The 12,026-nt window shown below is 37.6% G+C and overlaps 1 protein-coding gene across 1 annotated transcript in view; it reads right to left on the bottom strand.

The window, feature by feature from the left end:
* The window catches only part of si:dkey-112m2.1 (transmembrane protein 132C), a 158,431-nt gene that overhangs the window by 96,704 nt on the left and 49,701 nt on the right, over positions 1 to 12,026 (bottom strand). The gene's annotated exons all lie outside the window — the stretch shown is intronic.

Raw genomic sequence — 12,026 nt, 5'->3', positions numbered from 1 at the left:
TTGCACGTCACGTCTTCTTTTTATAATGTCACCGTGTGGGTCAATTAACATTAACCTTGCAGTGGGCACCATCGTTCTAGTGTGTGAACTAGAAGCTTCTTCCTGCTGAGAATATCTCACAGTCAGAAGTAGGAGATGGGGGGAGAGATGAGGATATGTTGACCACAGGTCTCTCCACTGAAAGCCTGAGGTAGGAGGAGAAGGGCAATCTAGCGCACCAAATTTTGCATGGTAGCCTACTGATGCAAAAATTAAAATAAGTTACATTACCAAATAACCCGCAATTTATAAGTGTGTTGTTCTATTTGTGTATTTGTGTGATATAGGATTTGTGCAATTTACTTTTATTTTGATAATCTTTCTGTGAAAGTTTTTTTTAATCAGTTACCATGATGTGATTATATTACTTATATTAAAGTCATCTTACAGCGGTAGTAACCAGACTGGTGGTGAAGTATGGGTGGTGAAATAAAACCTACCTTTGTCTGGTAGAAATATCATACATGTTATTTCTAACTGGCTCACTATCTTGGTCTTTTTGCTTTGGGATCCTACTCTGTTTCAATTTGGTGTTATTTAGGCAAAGCTACAAGCTACTGTTTATTTCTATAGGCCAAAATCATACATTTTTCTCAGAGGGCTTTTTCAGTTTATAAAGCATAGTCAACCATCTATTTGTAATAATAATCTGAAATCAAATTTAAGAACAACCATTCATTATTGGTGGAAGTCTTGTTGATTGTTCATAAATGAATTAAAACACAAAATGGGCGGTATCTGTAAATTGTTCTTCAGTTTAGTGTGTAATGGTTTGCAGAAATACACAGAAAGAAATAAACAGAAGGTTTTTGATACTGTTTTTGAGGATATACTGTACTGTTTTGAGAACAAAACTCTTCCCCAACTTTAAGGTTCACTTCTGTCTTTACTTGGTTTTTGGTTCTTAATGTATTTTCCCATGGAACATTTTTTTAACTTGGCTTTTGAGTGCCAGAATGTGCAGTTATCTGACAGGCCAGACACTGCATTTTGGCTTCCAATAGTAATGTTGACAATTCTTGAAAACTGAGAACATCACAACACATACGTAAGAGGTTTAAAATATTTGAGAAACTCGAGACTTTGCTGTCTGGTTTAAAATCAAGTTTTAAAAAAGTTGTTCAGACTTCCTTTTTGCATCTGAAATGTGAGTCAGTGATTTTTGGTCTTTTTCTCCTCTTGTCTCAGCCACAAAGCTTTTTCCCATCTGTAGCTGGTTCAAATGCAGCAGGTTTAATGACACCTAAAAGACTGAACTGAAATATTAATTTAACAATCTTCAATAAATTTCCACCTGAATTTGAACAGTACAATTCATTTTAATATTTTATTAACACCTTAATCTGAAATCACCTGGCTTTAGCATATATTTAATGTCTCTTTTACACTGTCAGTACAGAGGCCTCGACTGTGTTTAGACTGAAGACACAAAATGATTCCAGTTTTAATCAGAGCCCTTCAAAATAACTTTGCCTTTATTATTTAGGTCAATGGTTGGGTGTTTTGAAAGAAGCCTCACATCAATGCCAACAACTAAACTGTCTTCATTTTGTATGGTTTATTTAAAAGAACTGTGGAAAACGGTGATAGAGTTTAGATACTACTTGCTGCAATAACTCTTATGTTGTTGAATATCACTATGAAAGAGAATATGTGTTAAGTGTTAGAGTATATGAAGTTGTGTACGAAGGAGACATCAACATTTCTAAATGCTAAACTTAAAGCCACTTTTCTATTATTAGGTTATTGTATGGCTTCTCTTCATTTGAAATCAAAGTTGAACACTTCTAAACATTCAAAGTTGACATATTTTGAAAGATGATAAGATTTTTTCATAAGTTATTATATTAATTATTATCTGCAGTGTAGCAAACACAAAATCTGTTAGTAATAGTGGCTCATATAAAGTAGATACATGTCAAATTGTCTTGGAGAGATAGCTACACATCCCTACCTACCACACATACTTCAGTAATCCTAACACCAGTCGAGATATGAGGCACCATTCTCTTGGGAAGACCCACTCGAGCTCCTTTCATTCTCTCTGTTGCCCTTATAAGAAGCCTGAAAGACTCTCACAAGTTCAAAGCAACCCAAGCCAACCTCTGACTCCATCGATACTCCAAGTCTTGGAGGCATGTGTCACTCTGAATGATACGATACATTGGTATGACCCTCTGCCAAGCAGCAGCATCACGAATATCCTTCAGGGACATGTAGCTTTTCCAAAGGCAGATGGACAGAGCAAGTGCAAAAAAAACATGAAGACAAGGAATGCCAAAGTGGCAGAGCAATACTCTGTGCTTCCAATGTCCAATAAATTCATCAATTTAGACACAGATTCAAGAGAGGAAAAGTGATGGAAAATCATTATGGTAGAAAACACAAGGATTCAAATTACTAGCTGCAGGCAACTGGTGATTGCTTTGTGGTGGCAGGGTCCAACAGAGAGCAGGATCTACATAGTGAGCAGTCTCCCCGGGCTGCAAATCACTAATTACTTATTAATGAGTAGAGGAGAAAAGTCTGTGCTTTCAAAGTAAACACTGGTGAATGGGCCAACTGAGCTAAAGGAAAGAGGGAGCTGGGAAAAGAAGGGCAGACGAGGGTAAAGAGACTGAACTACATTGGGATAGATAGGACATCTAATTTGGTGCAAGGGTCTTCATGATAATTAAATATAAAAATGAGATTTCTTTCCATTACTTGTACACACAAGGGAGGAGCATGTGAAGCTCAGGGAGAGCATAAGTAAGACAGAAGAAAGAAAGCGTGCGTACTGAGTGAGAAAGGTTAAACAACACAAGGAGGCGAGAGGAGACCAAGACAGAGCGGCAGATAAAATACAATAAAAAAATACAGATAAGTACAGGAATGGAAATGGAAAAGAGACATACCTATCTTGTGTGACCTTTACCAAGAACTGAATCACAGAGGAGTGCAGTCAAGATAAGGCTAATACACTGAGGAGAACATCTTTATTCCAACCTTTTCTCCTGCTGATATTTCAGCAAACAATGGGCCAATAATAAACAACCAAGGCACACGACCTGTAAATCTGAACAGTGTCAAGGATCACAACCAGCTGACGTGAGGCACTGCATCATGTCTAACACCTAAATAACACCAAACCTGTCTCAGTTTAATTCCACTTCTTTATTCATAGCCCAACACCTCATTCACCTCTTAAATCTCTGCTTAGTAAAACAACTCATGCTCACTATTTGGGCTGGCACAGCATGAAGAATCTCATACTTATACCTTCACACTCACAGATATTAGAAATTCATTTGCATTCATCAGCAACACTGCCCCCAGGGGGATCTGTGGAAATATGTCGGATTGTTTAGTCAAAATTACAATACAGCTGGGGCAATTTATCTTTTGAAAAGCCTGTTAATTTGTTCAGGAGGAAATGGTGTTTTCATTTGCATGTTGAATAAGGAGTAGCTAGAGAACCCTTTCCAACCTGTTACACCACTCTCTCCATGGCTAATGAGGCAGGGAGCAGAGAATTACTGATTCCACTGGGAGCCTTTAGCATGACAAACACACCATGACTTTACAATTGGCACAGAGCAGGTCCACACATGCATGCATGTATGTGTGTGTGATTGTCAGTATATGTGCGTGCACACGTGTCTGCAAGTATGAAGGCATATGTGCATGTTTGTGAATCTGTGTGTGCACAAATGTCTGTGTGTTTTTCTAGCAGCTGGAATTAAAAGCCTGTAATTACATTAAAAATAATTACATTAGATTAGTTAAGATTAGATAAAATACATCCAATTAGGCAATGAGAGAGAAAAAAACGAAATAAAATAGCCCTTTGTTAAATGTGTTGCTGTTGCTGTGCAACTAGTAAAGAGTTGGCTGTCCATTACTGTGTATGATAATGTAAGGATAAATATGAAATATTATCATTCAAAGATGTTGCGCTACATCAGGAAACTTAGTTATTGCTCCTTGGAATTATATCTACTGTAGCACAGTTAGTAAAAAGCTAGAGGTAAACGCGGGGTGGCCATTGGGAGAGACAGGACAATTCCCGGTATGCCGGCCAGCCGATGATGTCATGAATATTCCGCAGACCGGCAGTCACAAACAAGTGTGTGGCCTTCCCTCAACTGTCATGAGCTGGTCAATATTCAGTCATGCAATGTAAGCAGGTGACACCGATGCCACAAGATAGTGAGAAAACTACAATCCATGATGTATTTATACCGCTTTCTTGCTGTGCATTTCTCAGTCATGGTCACTCTTGTGGTCCAGTTCTTCTCATCACTTTCAAATTTTGAAACTTAAATCAACTCCTATTACAGTATTCTACAACTTCCATAGTTGTATATTTAAAAATTATAACTGCAATATATTATTTTCTTTGTTTGTTCTTAAAATGTGTAATGTAGCACGGCCTGCTGGGAAAGGGAGGAAAGGGCTCATCCAATGAACGCGATTAAAATTCTCCAGTAATATGCTGTGTATATTTGTGAATTTGTGACAAATCTGCTAGCGGAAGCGCAACACAGCTGGAGCTGTTCGGTAAGGAAACCAGTTAAATTGGAAACCAGTTGGGACATAACACTGGGGCCGGGGCTGGTGAAAAAATTCCCGGTGGATTTCAAGGCCTCACTCCGCCGCTGGCTGGAGGTAAGATGGTCCCAGGTACTATAATAATTTAATTGTCATATATGCTAACCATTTTCAAAAAGCCAATAAACAAGGTTATATCAATGAGCAAATAAAGTGAGTATGAACCTTCTTATTGCCAAGACTGATATGGCGCTTTTCCACTATAAAGTTCTAGCACTACTCGGCTCGACTCGACTCCATTACTCCAGTACCATTACTCCTTTCCATTACTATAGTACCTACTCAACGTGGGCGGGTCATCATAGCACTAGCCCTAAAGGTAACGCAAAAAAAACGGGTCCAGTCGAGCCGAGTCGAGTAGTGATAGAACTGTATCGTGGAAAAGCGCAAATAGTGGATTGACAGCTTAGGGCAGTGGCATCTAGCCAACACAGGGCTCATTTGCGATGCCACAGTAGCCACAAAGTTTAATTCAGTGTCAGCAAGCTTAACTGAATATTTGAAAATTAGCAAATAAATTTGACTTAATTTGTTTCTTTCAACCTCTAAAGTGCGCATACTTATTAAGTGATTCTACACTAAACATACACTGAAGTTGAAGTTAACTTTTTAAAGTCTCCCTCCACTCAGAAGTATTTTCCTTCTTTTTCCTACATTTGAATGTTTGAGATTCATTGTACAAAACATTGTACATGCAGAGATTGACATTATAAGTCTGTTTTCACATGTATGCTGAAAGTGGAAAGTTGCTCTGTGTTCATTGAAAATCAGATTTTAAAGTGTGGGCCTACAATCATACCTATAATCACATTCAATTTACACAAGTATGATGTGGAAACCTGAAGCTTCCAATGCACATGCACTGAAAATGGTCTTTACAGTAAAGTAGGAGATCTAGGACATCTTGTCTCCAGTAGTTAAACTTCTAAAATCAAATACATTTATATATATAGAGTGGAGCATTTGTAATGAGGTAGAAGGAGTATGCGTCATTGAAAAAAACCCCAACAAAACATTATTCAAAGTAGAGTGTTTGACAGGGATCATTAAGCATGTTGATATTACTTTAAGTGAACTTATACAGTATGACATTAATCAGAAAAATAATTCTGTTTCGTATTCTCTTTCCTAATGGACACCATCCCAACACTTGCTTCCTCCTGTCCTCAGATCCGAGCAAGTCAAATGTCGATAGTGAGATCGGATGGCTGGCTAAACTATAGGCTGTTACCACTTTGCATCCAAACTATTGAATATTGGAAGCTGTGGGCCTTTAAAAGCAGAATATGACAATAAAGTTAATATATCCATTATGTTTATGAAAAATGGTTATTCATGTTAACTGAGCATTAATGTTGAATGGAAATGTTTAAATTTAAATAAACATTTTCCACTCAAGCCTAAGGTTTTTTTTCTATGAATCCTTCTGCTTAGAGAGATATAACAGTTTTCTTTTGTTGGAGTCAAAGCTTGCTGAACCATTCTAGACAACACTGCTAGTAAGCAGAGGCATCCAGTGCACATACACTGAAAATTGACTTTTCAGTAAAAGGTAAAGTTCAGGCACAGGTAAAATTTTGAAATGAACAATAATTCAATAAAGTGTTCCAAAACCAAAGATGCTTTCCAAATTGTTCTACCCCTGTACACATATGATTTTTCTGCCATTGAGGGTATGTTGACATTGTACTGACTCTGGTACAAAGTGGCTCCAACTGCAGCCGCAGCTGTATGTTCTTTGTATTAAATGAAAAACTGTCTCTTCAAACAGAGTAAATGGAAATGGAAAGCAAATCAGACTGTGACCTTTTGTCAGTGTGACCGAACAGTTGTTGATTCAGCTTTGTAATATTCAAAGGTTATTAAATGCAATGTCTATACTTAGAATGCATCAAGGAAGGACTCACACAGAGAGAACAAAAAAAGAGTTCAAAGTTCTGAATTTTTAAATATTCATATTCATTAACTCATTAACTCATTCATTCATTCATTCATTCATTCATTCATTCATTCATTCATTTTAGAGCTGTACAGAGGAAGAAGTGCAGACACTTCAGTGCATACTGGACTCTCTTCAGTGCATGATTAGTCTCCCTATATATGGGTCACTCTACAGGTGTACCTAATCAATGCCCAAGGGCTTGATTGAGCATTTGCATGTGAATATTTAAAATCCAGACTCCAGTCTAAGCTCTTTTTTGTTCTCTGTGTGCAAGTCCTTCTTTGCTGCACTTAAAAATGTATGCCCGACTCCCACACCAGAGAAGAAAATAAATAAAAGGATAGGATTTCCAGGCACAGCTCAGCTCTTGTAAATCACATATCTCTAGTTCAGTTAAATAATCTCAGTTAGTTCTACATTTTCATAACTCACAAGATAACTTTGAACTATTCTATATATATATATTATATACTGTACTTTAGCTCAGTTAAATTACATTTTTAAGGCAGCAGGGAAACTTACATTTCTAAGTTGAAAGCTCAAAATCTACTATAGTGTAATAATACCAAAAAGAAAAATTTCACCACCACTATTCATACTCTAAAGGTCTATGGAAACCACTGTGACCCAAAAGATTGAGCCTGCTGATTGTACATGTTGCAATAAACAAGCAAACAAAGACGACTCATACATTTCATAAACTAAAGCTTGAATGGGAACCTGCATGATGCCCTTGGAAATGTGCTCCACATAATAAGTCCAAAGAAACCATTTTACTTGCAGTCCTATTAAAAAGCATAGAAAAGAGTTATTTAAAAAAGAATACATTTTTTGAGTGAAAAAATATTGATTCAATTTGACAGCAGTGCAAGTAAGAATAAAGGCTGTCTAGAGAGATTTTCGGTATTCTTTTGTCACAAGTTAGACTGCAGTAGTGGAAGAGGGGAGTAGATGGATTAAACGAGAGAAAAGATAATGGCAAGGAGAAGGGAGTAATTCCAGACAACATAAATAGTTAATGATGTCTCAGCCGCTGGTAGAAACACCAGAGTAACTTGTAAAGTAAGCTGTCCATAAACACACCCACACTAGTACATAGTCAAACATTCACAGACAGTATGCAAACACATAGAGCATTAGAGAGAGAAAACAGTGACTTGGCGTTCAACAGCTTAAAAAACTCCCATCTTGAGTAGCTCAACATAGATGTATACAGACACCCACCTCCAGTGACGCAGAGCTTGAATTTGCACATATCAGTGCCGATATACAGTCATCACAGGGATTCAGTCACCGAGGGGATATCAAGTACCCAAAGAGTTAAATTAAAGAATTTTTGTTAGTTGGTTGGTTGGTTGGTTGGTTGGTTGGTTGGTTGTTTGTTTGTTTGTTTGTTTTAATTATCAGGAGATCCAGAAGATAAGAGAAGAAATACATACTGAATAGCCCCGAAGGTTTAGTTCTATAAGATAAAAGTAATGCACAGCAGACCTGAGATGTGATTAATCAACAGTGTTCGGATGTTCAGTTGTAGACATTGGTAAGCTGGCAGTCAAGTACTGTAAAGTAGCCTGTGATTCAAATACTTTGAGGTTTAATCTTTTGGTTGCTAATGAGGTATTTTGGTTGAATTTTAAGTCTGCGCTATCCCAACGGAAAACATAAAAAAGATGAACTTCTGAACGATTGGGGGTGCAACACTGGTGCAAAAAGAATTAAAGGAAAAAAAAAAACACCTTTAAAGTTCCCATTTACACACATGCTGGCAAATGTGATAAACACACACTGCAAGCGCTAATACTTCATGGGAGTTCATCATCACTGGAGTGAGAGAAAAAGCAATGAGGCTTTTTGGCAGATTTCCTGCTCACCCAGGGATGACAAATTGCCAAGGCTCTCTGTCACAGCTCCACTTTGAGGCTGCTTACTGTTTCATCTTTCATGATTTAGATCTCAAGCATAAAAGTAGCCCGGTGGAAATGCATATTCCTTACACCTTAATTTTCATCGCACAACATGGAGCAATTATAGTCACTTTGAATTGTAATTTGTGCAAGACAAGGCTCAATGAATCAATAACAAACTGTGTTTCTCTTGTGTGGAATCACCACAGACAGAATTTTCCTCTGACAGGCAATTTTGAAGGTGAGTACATGAAACAACCTTCATAAATAGCACAAAGGAATAATTAAGGTGTTATTCAGTCAGAACCATCCCCAGAAGTCAGTTAAAATGCGGCTTGGAGAACACCACTGTAACATTAACATGTGAAGCCCCCTGCAGCTAAACCTGAGTGGGCCCCTTTACTGCAGCCCAGAGCAGGCAAATTTTAACATCTTTCATTGTGCGGATACTTATCAACGACAAAAACTAAACAGACCACTTTAGAACGCTGGACACAGAGTATGGAGTTAAATGTCTAAGTAAACTTCTAAACTAGTGAAGCTTTTAAACATTACAAACTACAAAGTGACACAACCACTGTCAAGATGCTGATCCTGCGTGGCTATGATTGCAGGAGCTGTCCTCCTCTTCATTACTCATTGATGCAGGATGCAGGATTTCATTATCAAAGTTACTGTTAAAAGCGTACCTGCCCACTCAACTCAGATTGTTACACAACTGTTCTGTGAAGACTGAGAGAACCAGCTTTTTCTTTAAGGTCAAATTATTTTTTATTCTAAACCGCTTTCTCGAACAGAGCAACAATTATGAAAACACGTTCATCCTAGCAATCAACTTCATTTTCTTACAGGCTTTCAGACGAGAATACATGCACACATCTTTTAGCATATAGATGAGCAAAATCCCATATCATTCTCTTGAAGTAGCTATAGACTGTGGGTGTGTCTATTTCCATGGTGCTTCTCAGATATGTTGGAATTGCTTTCAGTTTTGAGAGGGATCTTTGAGTGCTTGCGACAGTAGATTAAGTAAAAGTTTAATAGTGTTGGCTATCAGACACACTTGATAATATAGAGTGGTGAGCCACCACCCCCCCCACTTTTGGAGGACAACTTTATTTTTATTTACTAAAACTAAAAAAAATCAAACAACATAAGAGAGAAGTAAGGTAAGTAATCAAACAGAAAGTAAATATTTACATTGTAATACTCCAGAGGCCTGTACTACGAAGCAGGAATTTCTCTTATCAAGGTAACTTCATGGTTAACCCTGGGTTTTCCGTCCTATGACGCTGGTTCACTTCTTACCGGGGTAAATCACCATGGTAACTTATGCTGAACAGCTAACCTGCTCCGGAGAAGGTCATGTTCTGGATAAGAGATCATCGAGTATAAAAGCACCACCACCTGACCAATCAGTTCTCTTGGAAAATGGCCTGCCCATTCTTAGAAGATGCTGTCGATAATGGTGCGCGGATCGTGAGAGGAGCGCTTAGGAAAGAAAGAGTATTTAGGTATAGATGCAAGGTACAGATTTTTATTATGCACTTCAACCATTTGAGTGAATGATGTCAAACCAATTGTATAACATACAGAATAATATCCCTCTTGTGCCTCAAGGTTTATTTTTCAAATATATCTTTTTGTCAATTTTTTTTTACAAATACAATAAATAAATAACCTTACCACCACTCCAGAGAGCAATCGCTGCAAAAGTGCTGAAAAGCAGAATTGTATTCATATTTTTGAATTGACCAAAACATAATAAAAAATAATCCTTAAGGCACATGAGGGATATTAGTCTGTATGTTATACAGCTGGTTTGACATCATTCACTCAAATGGTTGAAGCGCATAATAGGTTTGTATTTTGAATGTTGAATATTAAACTAACTTAATGTTGCTATGAAAGGAAGGGCACTGAGGAAGCGCTCTGCCCGAAACGTCTGTGCCGTAATAAAGTGACATTGTGTGATCAGAGTGCTGTCCGTTTATATTGTCCGATAAATTAATATTGTATGATCTCATGAATTTACACATTAACAGAGTGTTTTTCTGCCAGCATTCTTTCCTGGCTTTTGCTGCAGCAACAGTGTTGCTTTTGGCCTGGATGATGTGTTTGAATTCTTCATATTGTTGAAGAATAATTGTCTGCTCCTCCATGGTAAAGTAGTCTGCTCTGCAGGGTTTCTGCATGTTTGTGATTGGTCAGACGCTGCAAACACCTCCCCTTTATGTGAGCGTGCAGTGATCCAGATTGGAAAACCCTGGGTTGATTTACCAAGTTGATAACCAGCTTTGTAGTACCGCTTATCAGGATTGCGAATGTCAGACAGACAGATAGGTAGACAAACCGGACAGACAGACATACAGACAGACACAGACAGACAGACAGACAGACACAGACAGACAGACAGACAGATAGATAGGTAGACAAACCAGACAGACAGACAGATAAAAAAGAGTTTTTTCTCGCCACTGTTGCTCATGTGGGAATGTTGGGTCTCTTTAAAGTTAAAACCTGAAGAGTTTGGTTTAGAACCTGCTCTATGTGTAAAGTGCCTTGAGATAACTTTGTTGTGATTTGGCGCTATACAAATAAAGATTGATGATGATTGATGATAAAGAGACAGACAGAAAAATGGATAGACAAGGAGATAGCCTAACTAATTGGGGATTTTTGTGTATATGCTATATATGTATGTGCAGATATTTGCTAGCCTGCAAAATATCAATGTTCAGTGTTTGACTGAGACTTTGTGAAAGAGTGCTGATCCTTTCCTGAATTTTACCCTACATCACAGTTTGAAGGACAAAATCAAATGAAAAAATAAAAATACAATTTTTTATCATAATAGTTGTTTACAGGATGGGCAGAGCCGGTTTGAAATGTGGGGCCCCCCTACCTCGTAGGGGCTTCGGGGGTATACTTTACGGCCCAGTTGGAGGATGTGAAGCATATCAATAGCTCTCTATTTTCTCTTCAAAATGACATGGAAGGTCACAAACACAAAAGAAAACCTTATCTACTTTACTTTACCCATGCCAAGATGCTCAAATATGTAATCTACAGCAGCCAGCTAAATGTGATTTATCTGTAATCAGAAAAAACAATACCAGAAATTAAATCTCTTCAATATGCTTTAAGTTTTGTTGTTGAACATGACTGAAATATTTTGTGCTTCCACTTGCTGAAAACTATGAATAAGTACCAAGAGGTTTCATGTTAGTCCAAGAAAAGAGCCAATAGAAAGCTATTTCTATGTCATTGAAATTATTCTATTTTTTACCATAAATGTCTTTTGGTTGAGTTGCTCTACACAAGCAAAGCAAGCAAAATGCCTGAATGTCATTTCACACAAAGTCAGAATAATGATCATGATTACAATGAATGATTAACACGTCATGTCATGTTTACATTTATTTTCACTTGCAATATAATGTTCTCCTGCTTAGTGGACAAATAACCTAAATAATGTAAACTGCTTAAGTATCCTAACCGCTGCTGGGCAGTAGAGTACTGTAGCAGTGTCATGGCAACATTGTCTG

The sequence above is a fragment of the Scomber japonicus genome, chromosome 19, assembly GCF_027409825.1.
Source record: "Scomber japonicus isolate fScoJap1 chromosome 19, fScoJap1.pri, whole genome shotgun sequence".
Classification (NCBI taxonomy): domain Eukaryota; kingdom Metazoa; phylum Chordata; class Actinopteri; order Scombriformes; family Scombridae; genus Scomber; species Scomber japonicus.
Note: the sequence above shows the minus strand (reverse complement) of the source record. Positions and strands in the feature narration are given on the sequence as shown.